The following is a 16,420-nucleotide window of genomic DNA, read 5'->3' on the forward strand; positions in this document are numbered from 1 at the left end:
GATGTGCTCTACCCCCGTGACCCATAGAATGAAGCCTAATTTACAAGGCACCAGAACCATTTCAGCACCTAGAAATGCCCACTTTCTAGAAGTGATATTTCCTGGGCATTGATGACAAAACCACCATTACCATCCGAAGGGGTTCGTCATTCTGAATTCAACAATATCATGAGTCTGCTCCCCTGCAATCCACTATTGCAGCCAGACTTAATAAGACTCATTCTACCATGTTACCTTGTGGGTAGAGCAGCGTTCATAGGTAGTGCGAACACGCATGGTTGTTCGGCACTCCCTGGGCACATATGCCCTGGTGCACACCCATGTCCGCCGGGGACGTGGAACACTTTTGTTAAAGCCAGCACAAGTGCGCCTTTTCTGATTTGTTCTATCAGGCTCAGTTCCTACCTTAGATTACCTGTGTGCAAATGTGCACACCCTAGCAAGTAATGCCAGCCTGAGTATCCATATGGGAAAACTACCAGGGTGCAAGTTGCACACCCAGTTGAGTGTCACTATTCACCACTCACACATGGCAACACCCGTGTGCTAGTATGCACACACTAGCAAGTTGTGCCATTCCCATTTAAGCAAATGTTGCCCTGGTGCAAGTAAGCACCTTGAGGCCATCTATGCCCAGCTCCCCATATATATGAGTTCCCCCGTGCACATGGGCATGGAGAGGCCCCCTTGGCCTGGCTTACTACATGATCCTGCACCCTCAGACAAGGGTGTCCCAATTGGCATGCTGTGCCAAGTGCAACATACATTACGTTTTCCATTGTATAAGTGTGCATCCACTGGCCTGGTATGGCAAGCTCAGTACCTCTGAAAGCCCAAAGGCCTCTGCACACACCCTGGGCCCTGCCATGGCAGGACCCACACACGTTGTTCAGCGCCACCTCCCCTCCAGGGGAGGACATGCATGCACGGTTCCCCCCACCCCCTCTTTAGGTAGGAGACACCCACATGGGGGTGCTCTGCCGCCCAGACAGGGTACACCTTTGTATCCCCACTCTGCCCTCCGTCTACCACCAGCCCCACCATCAGGGCCCTCTGGGGGAGGCGTAAGACAGCAACTGCCACCCTGAGTGTAGACATGCTAGCACCCATGCAGGCCTCTTCCTTAAGCCTAGGGCATGGCTAACGGGGCCTTCTAGGGGGTAGTAAACATACTGCACATCTCCCTAGTAGCCAAGGCCTTACCCGCCCCAGGTATGTGGTATACTTGTCTCACAGGGCCGTCCTGGGTACTGCACCTCAACCATGCCCCTATCTGCCCCTTCCTACCATAGGTAGGATGGGAGTCCCCACTTTCCCACTGCCAGATAGTGAGTAAGTGCCAAGAGCCCTAAGGTCATGCATGGAGAGTCAGCAAAGACTGGGAGAAAAAAGCAAAATGTTTCAGGAAAAATCCCTCAGCAGAGCCATGTCCAGCAGCTACCCAGTAGGACGCCCTCAGAAACATTGCTGCATCATCACTCATCACACTGTAGAGCAGGATAGTTTAGTAATATCCACGGTGACAGGAATTAAGCCTGCAGCTCTGGTGTTTTCTGCCTAATTATGAATTTACATGCTCTACATATTCCATCATCTCTTGCACAATTACCAGATTCCAGCAAATTGTTTCTCGCTCAACATATCAAAAGTTATTACCAAAAGCAATGAGCACGGCTTTTCAAAGGCTAACTGGTGAAATTTCACTTGTTAATTCATTTTCCCAGACAGTATAAATACCTCTGTTTGATGCACTGGGGATGGCTTTTTTCTGTAGCAGAAAAGAAAAAATATGTGCATAGTTAAATATAATTAAACCAGGGTGTAAAAAATGATTCAATACATTTTATTAGGAGGGGCGGCTCCTTCGCAATGGCGAAGGAGCCTTGCCCCACTGGCTGAGCCAGCAGCTGAAAAATAAAACAATATATTTTTAGGCAGGGAGGGGTGGGGCTGGTCCATAGGAGGGGAAGGAAGGGAAGTGGAGTCAGTGCACTAAGTGCGCATGTCAGTTAGGCCAGCCGTCTGCGCTGCACAGATGGGTTGGAGAAATTGCACACACCTCAGTGCACTGTCTGAGTGGCAGACCAAGCCGCTCAGACTAATACTGACACTAGGCTATAGAGCACCAGGGAATATGGGACACTACTTTGAGGAAAGAGGATTGAGACGGGTGTCAGCAGCAGAAGAGGAAACAGGTAAGTTTTTTTTTAATTTCAATTATTACTTTATCCAACCCCTTCACCCCTCTCACTGTATCCTCTCCCTCCCCTAGAGGTTTGCGGCAGCGGCCGCTGCTTATTTTCATCATTGGGCAAAATCAGGCGGTATTCTCAAGGAAACATTTATTTCATGAGGAAGGAGGTCAGAAAAAAATCCCAACTATTGTATTTCGCTCTGTAAGACCAGCTATGTTCTTGAATCGATGCTTCCAGCTGCACACAGAATAACCCAAAAAGAAGCCCAGTTTTAGAGCATTGTGGCTATGCAAAATAAAAGACAGTTACTTTTACCGAAGTTTTTACATGTAGGCTTATTTAACGCTGTGTGAAAGCTTGTGTGTTTTACTCAAATTATTTGAATTTTTGGAGTTACTCTATTTGTGTTCTTGTGTTTCCACCCAAGACAGCATCGTTACTTGTTGATAAATAACATTTTCAAGGGAATCTGGTCACATGCTTACTTTTCTCTCTTAAGAAACAACTGTGTTTTGCACAGTGTTATGATCCATTTTTATATTTAATAATGTGTGTCAAAATTGCACAATATGGGGATAAACCCGCTGGGTAATGCACAGCATTATTCTGCGTAGTATACCTATAGTATGCCTTATAATTTAGTCAACCCGAATCCGTAAGGTGTTCTATTGCACCATCACTCAAGTGGCCCTGGTAATTGTGTACTGCCATCCATAACTTGTGTAAGATCTCCCTGTAGTAGAGACTCTGGGGGTCATTCTGACCCCGGCGGGCGGCGGGCACCGCCCGCCGGGCGCAAACTGCCCAAACACCGCCCGCGGTCAAATGACCGCGGGGACCATTACAACTTTCCCGCTGGGCCGGCGGGCGATCTTCAAAAGATCGCCCGCCGGCCCAGCGGGAAAGCCCCTGCAAAGAGGAAGCCGGCTCCGAATGGAGCCGGCGGATTTGCAGGGGTGCGACGGGTGCAGTGGCACCCGTCGCGATTTTCAGTGTCTGCAAAGCAGACACTGAAAATCATTATGGGGCCCTGTTAGGGGGCCCCTGCACTGCCCATGCCAGTGGCATGGGCAGTGTAGGGGCCCCACGACACCCGTTCCCGCCAGCCTCTTCCGCCAGGAATAGGCTGGCGGGAAGGGGGTCGGAATCCCCATGGCGGCGCTGCATGCAGCGCCGCCATGGAGGATTCCCCCAGCCGGGGGAAATCCGGCGGGAAACCGCCGGACCTGGCTGGGCGACCGCGGCTTCACAGCCGCGGTCGGAATACCTGATGTAGCACCACCAGCCTGTTGGCGGTGCTACATCCGGCCTCCACCCTGGCGGTCTATGACCGCCAGGGTCGTAATGAGGCCCTCTGTGATTCTGAGTCACACTGACACACTAAAGATAGTAGGTGTGTGTCTGGAGTCTGACACTAGAGCTCATGAATCATGGACCAGAACTGGTGCTGAAACAGTTGTCAGAGTGGTTGTGCAGCCATTAACCTTACATCACTGAATTCAAAGGGATTCTGAAAAATCCAAGCATCACACACAGAACAAGTGTCACAAACCTGCCAGGCCCATTTAGGAGGAGTGGTAATGTGTGGAAATGTGCTTTCAGCGAATATTTGTCATGTGCGCATCACCAAGTAAAGTGTCTTGAGTTGTTTTAATCCTATGAACATGTTTGCTTCCATCACACTTCAGAATTGGGGAAAAACTGTTTCATTTGTGCTTTTCTTTATTGATTTTGGAATACCTGTTCTGTTCATTTACAGGTATTTACACTTCTGGTGCATGTTAGAAGAACACAACATTCTACAGGCTTTCCTTTCATAGCAGCAAAATTGTCACAGAGTCCACTTTACAAAATCTTCACACTTTGCAATTGGAGAAAGAAAACACCAGTATCCATGTTAGAAAATTAAGCAGGAATTTGTCAGAAGATAGCCTGACATTTGACCTTTGTCTTTGAACACACAACAAATGTAACAAAACAAAATATAAAATCATCTCTAATTATCCCTCACCTTCAGAGCAACAAAATAGTTATTTTGGGGGTGCTGCAGCACCCCAGCACCCTTTTTTTCCAGTGTCTATGAGTACTAGGCTGCATGCATATGGCTGTATGTGCATGGACGTTTTCACTCTACATATGTGCATTCATTCAGTGCATAATTGCACACACGTTTTTTTCTAAGTGGATATCTCAAAGTTAGATATGCTGTTCTACACCTATATGCTTTATGTATGTATTTTGGTACATTCATGGAAGTATATGTATGTTAGCTATAAAATGCTGGTATTTGAGCGGGAATGTAAGTGTAGGTCGTGTGTTTGCATTCAGAATTAGTCATGCATGGGGAGGGGTATGTAATTACGTATTCCAGTATATGTGTGCAGTTGTAACTTACATAGATATAGCATTATTTACACTTTACATGTGCTTATAGATTAAAGTGGTATATGTTTGGGTAAGGAGTGGTGTGTATGTTTGTCTGTTTAGGTTGTTGCAGAAATGTATTTGCATTATAGTACATGCATGCATTCAGTTTAAGTGTCTGTGTGCAATAGACATATATGCAGGTACTTGCATGAGTGTTGATGTAAGCATGCAGGCAAATCAATATAAGATTGAATATGCCGAGGTACATATAGTGTACGATGATGTACCTAAACAATTCTATAGAAATGCACCTGTGAAACATCTGTCTGTATATCTAATGTGTCTTATATGTCCATGTAGATCGCCATGATCCCAGGCGTGGTGTGCCACTGTGGTGGGACCATTAAATGTGAGCTTCTACATTTTGCAATCTCCACATACAACAATGTGATATGTTAGTCACCGACTCACTGTGTTGGCCACCATATAAAGTGAGAGACATTGGAAACCTGCACCTGCTATATGAATCACACTATCATCTTAAGGAGTTTTGAGGCCCCAGGCAAGGCATATTTTGAGGGACCTTGTTTAAAAAGACTGAATTTATTTTCTTACTAGGCCTGGGTGAAATTTTAATTTCACTGGAGTAATAGGAGTAGTTTTAGTAATTATTCATTACGCATAGGATGAGAAATTACTGAAATCACATATTTATGCCAGATTGACTAATTAAGAGTAATTTGGGGCAAAAAAATCCTCCTCCAGGAGAACATGAACAACGAACCAAGGGCCAAATGTACATACAACTGGTCGCAAAATAATGGATACAATTTGCGATCAGTGTAGTATATTTGCAAACTGACCTTTCTACTAATAGATTGGTTTGCAAATTACTGATTTGTAGTGGGCCGCAATTCGACCTACCTCATGAATATTATGAGGTACGTCGTAATTTACGACTCACTAGGAATTGCAGCCATTACAGAGGGGGATACCCCTTCTTGCTACTCCCTTCCAGAGCCAGTAGGGCATCCATCCCCTCCCCAGGAATATAGCTCCTTAGGCCAGTCCCCCAATCCTTCTCAGGGATCCTATGCTCTACCAGAGCCACCTCATATTCCTTAAACCACTGACATATGTTTCTCCCCTCTTGCAACCAAGGTACCAGATATGTGGGCATGTGGGGATCATCTCTGCCACTGCACTTAACTTTACTGCCACCACTGAACTCCACCTGCACTCGTGAGTCCAGTCCCTTGAGACTGCTCTCAATAACTAGTCTCTCTCTGGCAAAGGCCCTTTCTGCCTCTGCCATCCTCTCCTGCACTAAGGTCTTCTCCACCTCTGCCCTTCTCTCCTCTACAGCCAGTCGCGCTTCCTGCAACTTCAGGTCCCTCTCTTCCCGCCTATCTCTAAGCTCATCAGGCGACAATGAATGAGAAGTGGCACTGCTGTTTACACTGGACCCAGCAAGGGACTCCTTATCACTGGGTCCCCGCCCAGTCATTCTCACCCTCCTGGTCAGTTTCTTCACCTCTCACTAGGGATGAGGTCTGAGAGCCCTCTCATTGGGAACCCTCAGTACAATCGGGATCCTCTGAGTACCCCCTTGGCACCCCCTCCCCGGGCAATTCCTTCTCTGTGTAATTCAAATACCCAAGCGTAAGAACTGAAAACAGGAAAAATGACCAATGAAAGAAAATCAGGAGAAACAAAACATGTAATGGTCTAAAATACAATTTGTGGTGCAACAATGGGTTGCCATGGTATTGTGCGAGCACAAGTCCTTTCCTCACCGCTGACAACCAATGTTAGAAATTGGGTTTTTGGTTGGCTAGAGTATGCACCTAAGCCAGGCAGAACCCACCCACCCACTCTCGTCAGGGCGAGGGAGTTACGTACCCAAGATAACCCCTGCTCATCCCTTTGGTAGCTCTGCATGAGTAGTCAGGCTTATACCAGTAGCAATGTGTAAAGCGATTACACAATGCACTCAACACACGTAACACACTAACTCCACCACAAAGGAAATACAACACCAAGTTATATAAAAATAAACTGTATTGTACATAACTTCATTACCCCAAACAAAACATGTCAGTAATACCCTGCTACACAAGCAGTTGTCAGAACATTACACAGTTACTAGTACTCTGCAAAAGCAAGCAGTAGTCATATAAAACATATAGGTTACTGGTATTCTGCAACACAAGCAGTAGTCAGGTTGTCATTACCACAAAAGATTCACATGTCAGGATAAACATACTAGCATGAATGCATAGATATAATCATGACAGCACACAAAATTAAACATTCCCATCTGGCACGTCAGGCACTGTAAGTGCACAGGTCTTCATGACCATATTACCACAGATACAAGGCATGCAAACAGTTCCTTAGAATATATGTCTGATACCAGCCTTACCCTCCCAATGCAGATCATGCAGGTCCTGTAAATAGGGGCATCACCAAGCAAGGCAAAAACGAGGTATCACAGGACCTTAGGTCACAACTTGCTGGGAAACCACTGAAGGAAGCGTCTGCGCCTCTTTCACAGAGAATGTGGTGACTGGGGCACACTCCTTCCCCACAGGAGCTCCTGCACTCCTATTATGAGAGATGGGGTCTCTTCTCCGAGAGCCAGATAGTGGGCACCGCTGCCCCACACTAGAGCAACCACAGCACTCCTCTGTCGAGGGTCGCCACCCCGACCTTCTGTCTGTGCCAGTTGATGCCACAATCCCCAGCAAACGGGGGGATTCACACTCCCTTTCTACCCGGGAGACCTGGACTGGTCGCCGCACTCACTCCCGGCACACCAGCTGCTCGAGACCATGCAACACAGCTGGTCTCCATCGGCAGCTTAGTCTCCTCACCCATGGGTCCCGGGAGCGAGTCAGGAGCCCTCCAGGGCCCTGGGAAAGCCTCCCAGTGTCCGGACTGCGAGCCGGACTCTCTCCTCTGGACGGCCTGGGCCACGGAGACAACTCCACAGAGGAAGGTGTCAGTTTGTGCCCCGCGGGTGCTTCTATGAGCACCCCTCATCTGCTCGTTGTGGGGCAACCTCCCGGCTTTGCGCCTCTCCCTCGGAAGAGGGGAGTGGTAGCCACCAATCGCCGGCAGACACGGGCACTTCCTTGCACCCACCCTGGATCCACTAAAACCAAAAGAAATGATCTCCAGGTGCTGCAGGGATCAGGAAGGGAGCGTACCTCCCTCACTGTAAATCAAAGGAAATCAAGCGCCCTTTCACAGAAATCACAGCACTTCCCTCACGGTGGGGAAAAGGATGTTAAAAGTGCCTGTTGTGTGCTTTCGAGAAATGCAAGAGGACCAAAAGGGGCACTCCACCCAGCCCCTCGAGACACTCAGTGGAGCGCGACAGGACTGCAGGATCCAGCAATCAGGCCAGCACAAGGGATGAGAGTGAGCAGTGGCAGTCCTTCTCTGTGACCTAGCAGGTCACAGGTCAGCACAACAGCTCAGCAGTCCAAAGGCGGTTCCTGGTGAGTCCTCCTAGCAGCATCCAGTGTCCAGTTCAGTCCATTAGTGTGTTTCTAACATGGGGAAAATCCCCTGTACTTATACTCAGTTTTACACAAGCTTTCACAAAGAGTGGGAGAAGAGGTTCCGACCACTTCCAACTGGTTCTAGGAGTGTCCTCTCTCTCCTCCAACACAGGCTCCAGACATCAGTTGGGGGTAAACAATCCCTTTGTGTGAGGCCAGGGCACAGCCTTTACAAATACAGGTGTGCCCCGCCACCCCCAGGAAGACCATTCAATATGCAGATGCACCTCCGTGACACCTCCACCCTCCCTGTGTACAGGCTATCTGAAAAGTATGCACAAAGCCCAGCTGTCACTTTGGCCCAGATGTGGATTGGAGTCAAGCTACAAAAACCATAGTCGTAAGCACAGAGAAATGCACACTCTTAGAAGTGATATTTCTATAATGGTAATAAAAAATCCACCTATACCAGTTAGCAGCATTTCTCACTACCATTACAGCCATACCAAACATGCCTATGCTACCCTTCATAGTTCAGACAATACCCCCTACACATAAGGCAGGGCATTCCCAATGCAATCCTGTGAGCAAGACAGCACCAAATAGGCTGTTTGTCACTAGCAGGACAGGCCACACAACCAGGCACATGTCCTGCCTTATACAAACATAGCACCCTGTGCATAGGGCTAGCTAGGGCCTACCTTAGCGGTGACTTATGTGTAGTAAAAGGGGAGTTCCAGGCCTGGAAAATAAGTTTAGATGCCAGGTCCCCGTGGCAGTAAACTGCGCATGCAGGCCCTGCGCTAGTAGGCATGAGACAGGTTTGAAAGGCTACTTCTGTGGGTGGTGCAAGCAGCGCTGCAGGCCCACTAGTAGCATTTAATTTACAGGCCCTGGGTACAGGGCTTTCACTGTACAAGGGGCTTACAGGTAAATTAAATGTGCCAATTAAGTGTAAGCCAATCATACCAACTTTAGAAGGAAGAGCGCCTGCACTTTAGCACTGATCAGCAGTGATAAACTGCTCAGTGTCCTAGAGCCAACAACAAGAGATCAGAAAAACAAAAGAGGAGGAAGGCAAAAAATGTTGGGGATAACCGTGCAAAAAGGGCCAGTTCCAACAGGTACCCTGGTCCTGTCTTGTGTAGGGCTTTGTATTTGGGTGTGAGAAGTTTCATTTGGCTGTGCTTGTGAATGGGAAGCCAGTGAACCTTCTTGATGTGCTTTGTGATGATGGTGCGGCGTGGGAGATCTAGTATGAGTCTTGCAGCACCATTCTCGATGGTCTCTAGTGTGTGCAGGAGTGGTTTGGAGATTCTGGCATTGAGCGTGTTACCGAGTCTAGCCTTCTGCTGATGAAGGCTTGCATAAAGGTACGTCCAGTGATATGTGGCAGCCACTTGAAAATCTTTTGCAGTGTGTGAATCATGTGTGAGCAGGAGATGCTCACTGTGTTGACTTATGCCATCATGTTAAGCTTGTTATCTAGGATGATCCCAAGACTTCTTGTGTGGTTGGTGTGTGTGGGTGCTGGCCCCAGCTCCTGCATTGTTCCAGATGGAGCCTCATGGGGTCTTGTTGGAGTTGAGCTTTAAACAGTTGGATGGCATCCAGTCTTCTGCCATGGTCATGCAGTTGGAAAAAGTGGTTCTGATGTTGGTTGTCTTATCTGTCAGGAAACAGATGAGTTGGGTGTGATCAGGGTAGGAAACTATAGAGACGTATTGTGCTTGGATGATCATGCCCAATGGTTTCATGTATCTATTGAAGAAGGTTCGGCTGAGGGATGTTCCCTGGGAGCTCAACGTATCAGATCCTTGGTTTCTGAAGTGAAGGGTGGCAGCCTCCCCCTTTGGGCTCTCCCCAGGAGGAAGGAGCAGATCTATTTGAGTTTGGGTCCTTGCATGCCTATCTTGTGGAGTCTTTTGATCAGGGTGTCGAAGGCCGTAAAGAGGTCAAGCAGGATGAGAGCCACTGTTTCTCATCAGTCCAGTCTGGTCTAGATGTCATTGGTGGCCACGATGAGTGCTGTTTCTGTGCTGTGGTTCTTTCTGAATCCTGATTAATTGTTGTCTAGAATCTGGTGGAGCTTGAGGTGGGATGTGAGTTGCTGGTTGATGGCCTTCTCGATCACTTTGGCTGGATAGGGGAGAAGGGATAATGAGTCGGACGTTGCTGAATTGGTTCAAGTCATCTGTAGGAATCTTGATGAGGATATTGATTTCTGCAGGTGTCCATTCCTACGGGAAAGTGGCACTAGTGATGGAGGCGTTGATGATGTGGGTCAGGGTGGTTTTGATTTGGGATTTTTCTTGGTTATATATGAGGTGAGGGCATGGTTCCACTGAGGACTTTCTGGCTGTATGGTCCGCATGATTGATAATGTGTTGTCTCTGGTAAGAGTTGTTTATTTGGTCAGGTGGCTGCCTTGGTTGGTGATAGATAGATTGGAGATGAGCTCTGTAGGGCCGGGTTGGTGTGCAAAGTTGCTGTAGATGTTTGCAGTTTTGCTGCAAAAGAATTTGAATAGGTTGTTGCAGAGTTCTTGGGAGGTTGTGATGTTGTTGACGTAGGCTGGGGGTGAGGTGAAGTCCTTGATGATCAAGTAAATCTCCTTGCAGCCGTTGGAACTTCCTTTAGCACTTTTTTCTTGGAGTCTCTTATTTGCTGGTCACATTGTCTGAGTGCAGCTTTGCAGGTGGTCTTGTCAGTGGTTTTGTGGCTGGCTCTCCATTTCTTTTCTAGCTGCTTACAGTGTTGTTTGATGTCTCAGCGGTCTTCTGTATGCCAGCTGGCCTGCTTTTTGGATCTTCTTTGCTTGTTGAGTTTGATGGGGCAAGTGAGTCAGCGCAGCTCTTTATCCAGTTGTTAAAGTTGTTGAGCTCCTTGTCGAGATTCTGTGTGGGGCTAGGTTGACCAATACTGAGGGCTCTGAGCCTCTGGTTTTGAGATATTGCAGCTGTGGCTTGCAATACTGATATTGGTTGTAGTGTTGACTTACAATATCTTGATTTGGGAATGCATGATGGAGTGGCCGTTCCATGTGAGCAGCGTGGTGGAGTTGTATTTGATGCTTGTGGATGTCTGGTGCATCACTGCTCATTGGGATCCATATTTCAGTTACCTGTTTGCTGAGCAATCATGTGGTGAGAAGCATGCTTGCGAGAGGGTGTTGTTGTGTGGGTTTACTGGGGTGTTTGGTGTTGGGTGGGTGTGTTGGAGGCAGTGTTATTGCATGGGTGGTACGTGTGTTGGGGGGTGTTGAGGGAATTGTTCGTGCATGCGTGAGGTGTGTGGGTTGGAGGCTTCTGCAGAACCAGCAGTGGTTGCAGTTGAAATCTCCTCTCATGATGTGATGTGCTGAATAACAGCAGTTGGAGGAGAGCGTCCAGGGCAGAACAGCCTAAGGAGTGCAGTGGAGTGTCATTGGGTAGTGATCTGACCAGGATTCCTGGTGCTGGGCACAGTCCAGGAGCCAATGGTAACAGAAGGGATTGACTTTGGTGTGCCCACTGTGTGCCCATTCCACAGTCATGCAGCAGCTGCCATTCAGTAGATCTTGGGAGGATGAGGGAGATGGGATCATGGGAGGGCGGTGGGCAGGGCAGGTAATTGTGGGAAGAAGAGATGGGAAAGCAGCAGAAGCAGGTAAGAAGTGGCTGAATGTGGGAGGCGGGAAATGTACAGGGTATTGGGGGGCGCAACAGAGGCGTGAGCAGGGGAAAGGGTGCACAAGCTGAGAAGGCATAACAGGCATCAAAGATGATGAAGAGCAGAGGGTGAAAAAAACACAGATGAGAGACGAGCTCTAAAGGGTGAAGGGAGACTTGGATGGGGCAGAGAAAACGGGGAAAATAGAATGTATGAGAGGCAAGAAAGGAGGGCCAGATGGGGCCAATGCAAGAGTGACGGTGTGGTATGGGTCTCAATGGGGCCAGTCAGCAGCCACAATTGAGTAGGTTCTGGGAGGGGGAGCATGGGAGAGGTCTTGGGCGGGGCAGGTAATTGCAAGAAGAAATGGCAAGAAAGTGGAAGGAGCAGGTAAGGAACAGGGGAGTTGGGAGGTGGGAAATGCACATGCGGGAGGATGGGGGGCTGTACGGAGGTCAACAAAGGTCGAAGCGCGGGAAAGTGCTCAGAAGCTGAGACGGTACAAAAAGATGGTGAAGAATAGAGCCTTGGTGGGTGAAAAACAGCAAATATGAGACAAGAGTTGAAAAGAGAGAAAAGAGGCTTGGAAGGAGCAGGGAAAACGGGGAAAAGGGTGGATGAGAAGCAATAAAAGAGGCTCAGATGGAAGTGAAAGCAAGAGCGAAGGTGTGAAAGGGGGCTTGAGAAGTGAAAAGATGTTTGAAGTTTCAGAAGTGAATAGAGGCTTGAGGAGAAAGCAAACACACAAGAGATGGAAAGAGTAGAAGCAAAACATGGGAGAGGGAGGGAGAGAAGAAGAGGAGCCACAGTGAGGGGGGAGCCTTAGGCAGAAGAAGCCAGGTCCAAAAGGGCCCAGACTGGATGGAGGACCAGTCACAGGTAAGTAGGTAGGGGATGCTAGGCTCTTCTCACGTTGATGCTTGAGTAGAGGAAAAGGCAGCTTTGGCAGTGTGAGATTGGATTGATTAATTCTAGAAGCATGCCAATGCTTAGAATGTCAGAATCCATCCTTCTCTAACTTAGGCTTCTTCGTCTATCTTTATCCATCTTTTTTGTGATGTTGCTGTCTACCATGTGACCTGAGCTGCTGTTTATTCTGTGTCATAATGAAGACTTGTGAACTTCACTAGCTGAGAAAATGATTTCCCATAACCACTGGTGTAGGGTGTACTTCCCCAAGGGCAGAGCTACTGCCCCAGACTGAACAACATACTATGCAATATTTTGTGCACTAAAAACAGATGTTGCGAACATGAACTCCATGCATTAGACTAGTGATTAATTCTTCTAATGTATTCTGTTGCAAGCTCCTTAAAAGTCTGGGATTTCTCCATGCTGGGAGGTGTCCCCCTCCCATTCCTTGAAGGTGAACCTGTGCTGGATTTTGATTAGAACTCTTCTGAGTTTTGCTTTATAAATTATTGAATTCAATGCTTATTTATTTGGCCTTAATGGCCCAGCCTATGCATTTCTGTACTTTAGGTAATTGAGTAAATATTAAAATGGAGACCCTTGCTGAGCACCAAAGTCTGACAGAGACTGCACCACTCACAATCCGGTTCCAGGAGGATAGTTAATGGATGGGGTTCACGCCAACAGTAGCAGGGGACTTTGGGTGCAGGAGCATTCAATGGCTTGCCACTCTGCAGCAGTTTGGCGTGCATAAATACTGTAGAAAGTATCAAAGGCCAGTGGGTAATAGTGTAAAGAAACTTTAGCGCGGGGTGGGGAGGGCTGCAAAGTACATGGCGGGGATCCCCTTCCCCGCCCTCAACCTACCACTTTTGATGAGGGGGTCCTCCGGAGCGTGGGGCCCCCCGCCCCTCAGGGGCTGCGGGAGCTCATGTTAGGCCACCGCCAGTGGGAGGCCGGGATCCTGCAGCCGGGGTATGAAGGAAGGCTCGCTGATCTTTACTAGACGTTATTGAAGTTACTAGCATTGTTTACAACAGCAGCAGTAGCAGCATCTGTTCCCCAGCACCCCACAATTTAACGTTATAAACAACAAAACACGTAAAGACCTTCAAATACAGTGTCCCACCTCCGGAAGCTTCAGGGCTTACAGCTGAAATGCTTTTAACAAGCCTTGTTTTGCTTTGTGAATACCACGAAGATTGCTTCCCGGCGGCTCAGAACTAGAAAAGGATTATAACAGTTTCTGTGACCTCTGAAAATTCTCTTTTCAAGCCTCCTGCTCCCTTAATAGATGGCATTTTAAGCACAATACCGCACTAAGGTCACAGTGACCCAGATAAATTTCACTTATGAAGCCAGAAGCGGTGTCAGGTGCAGAGGCGCACACAAGGAGTCAGACAGGTCACGGTCGCCATGACCCCAGCTTCCGGTGGCAGCCATTAATCACAGCAGGGCGCAGGATGCACGATCTTGAGTTGAGGAGGCTGCAGGCAGGAGAGATGGAGTTTAGATAAAGTAGATGAGAGTTCTTCTGTAATCTAGTCTGGTGTACCCGGTTTTCGGACCACCCGCTCCTCCTCAAGAGTGGGGAAGGGGTGTCATTAGTATAGGGTGACCAGATGTCCCTGATTTCCCCGGACAATCCCGGTTTTTAGAGGACTGTCCTGGTGTCCCGACGCTTCTCTTAATTTTAAATAAATGTCGCGGTCTTTGGGACAAAGATCAGATTATTAAGCATAAATTAAAGAGGCCTACAAAGTATGAAATAATTAAAGCATTTTATCAGTTACTGTCAAGCAACACAGTCCCCTGTCTGCTCCCAGCAGAGAGACAGAGTGGGGAGCAGAGAGAGGTGGGTGGGGGCGTTGAGGGGGGTGCAGGGTGGGAGGTCAAGATATAGCTAATTTTATATATGTAGTCTTGTAAATGTGTGTGTGTGTGTGAATACACACACACAAAAAACTACGCCAAAAAAAGACACATGCCAGATATAAAACTGAGATTAATGTCTTTAGCCCTTCTTTTATGTCTGACCTGTCCCGGTTTTTGCTCCTCAAAATCTGGTTACCCTACATTAGTGGTTCCACCATGCAGGACGGAGGACCATTTAACTGGACATTGGCTAGGATACTTCCCCCACTCTCAGGAGAGGTTTCCCAGCATCCTTTGCTTCCCGAGGAGACCGGCAGCTGGTGGTGGACAACTGACTGTAAGTGGTAAGAATAAGGTACAAAGGAGGGAGGGGTTATAACAAACTGCACCACCCCTCGGGGAACCTATTTGCCCCACAAGGCCTGACAGTGCACTGATCACTGAGTCTCCCAACAGTGCTCAAATCCTGCAATGCCCTTGAGTTTGTTATCAAAACAATCTTCCAGAAAGGTTCTTTGGTTATTGGGCTGGTTAGAGGAGGGGACTGACCTGCCAGAGACAATGTGGTAAGCGGTTCACTAGTGTTTGCCTTTTAAAGACTGTCTGGGGCATATTTACAAGAAAAAGGTGTGTCGCCCCCGCCCCCGCCCCACCTAACCACATCATAGTTGAGCCGCATTTACAACAAGGCGCACCATGGAGGCGCAAGGGTTTGCAAAGAATTGCACCACTTTGTAAATACAGCACGGCAGAAAGGCCTCCTTAACGCCTCCTTTCCGTAAACAAAAAATGATGCTAGTGTGGCGCAAAGTGACACTAGGGGCTTGTAAATATGCCCCTGACTGTGTCATTCCTGAAAACACTGTGTTGATATTTAATAATGTTTCACTTTGTTTCAAGTAAACCATGTTGGCTGAGTCAATGCACCATATCAGCCTCGAGGGGGATGTAAATAGGAAATGGCTGTACATTTACGTTTCAAGGGTGATAGCCGCCTCAGGATGTGCATAATGTGCAGGCATTGAAGTGATATGTCATTGTGTTAGCATGCTCTGCAATATGTTCTCTTTATGGAAAATTTGTTACGTCCTACTGCCATCGAAGTGTCTGTGATTGTCCTTTCTTTGAAGGTAAATGTTTCAGGAAACAGGACCGCTGCATAAGTGAGCACAGTGTCCTGATGGAACCGCCTCTGGCTCTCCATCAGAAACAGCCTTTCAGTGGATGAAACATCAATATGTGAGAGTATTAGGTATTTGATCGCTGGTGATGAATTCCCGCTTTGAGGGACAGAAACACCCTTTCAGTGGATGAAACATCAATGTGGGGGGTATTAGTGAGTGCTGGCAATGGATCCCCGCTTTGAGGGAACTATGCCACGTCTTACATAAGTGAGGACAGTTTGGGCAAGCACCTTGGGGTGTTGGACCTGCTGATACCATGCTTGTTCTCCCAAAATGGTTCCTGCTAATTATTAAAATTAACCCCTAAACCATGTGGAAAATTAATCAGAAATGCCAATAGGTCTGGCTCATGAATGCACTGTCAAGCCAGACCTAAAAATCTATGTAGGTTATTGACTACCGTCCTCCCATCTGTGCTGCTTCCAGAGGAAACCACCATAAATGATCTCATTACCTAAGACACTCTAATAGCATTACCTCTGAAACTTTGACCTCAGCAGCTGGATAAATAAAATAATCACAGCGGTGTGGAGGGGAAGTACTTTTTTGTGGAAGCGCACAACTTCTTTCCAAAAAAACCATGTACTTCTGGATCCCAACATGTGGGTGGAGCCAAAGCCTCTCTCTAGTGATGCTCACATAATTGCCTGGCAACAGCTGCGCTGCCCAGCCAGACCATAAAAATGAAACAAAAAAATGGTTTAGATACTTCTCGAATGTTCATGTG

Source organism: Pleurodeles waltl, chromosome 4_1 (assembly GCF_031143425.1).
Source record: "Pleurodeles waltl isolate 20211129_DDA chromosome 4_1, aPleWal1.hap1.20221129, whole genome shotgun sequence".
NCBI classification, from domain to species: domain Eukaryota; kingdom Metazoa; phylum Chordata; class Amphibia; order Caudata; family Salamandridae; genus Pleurodeles; species Pleurodeles waltl.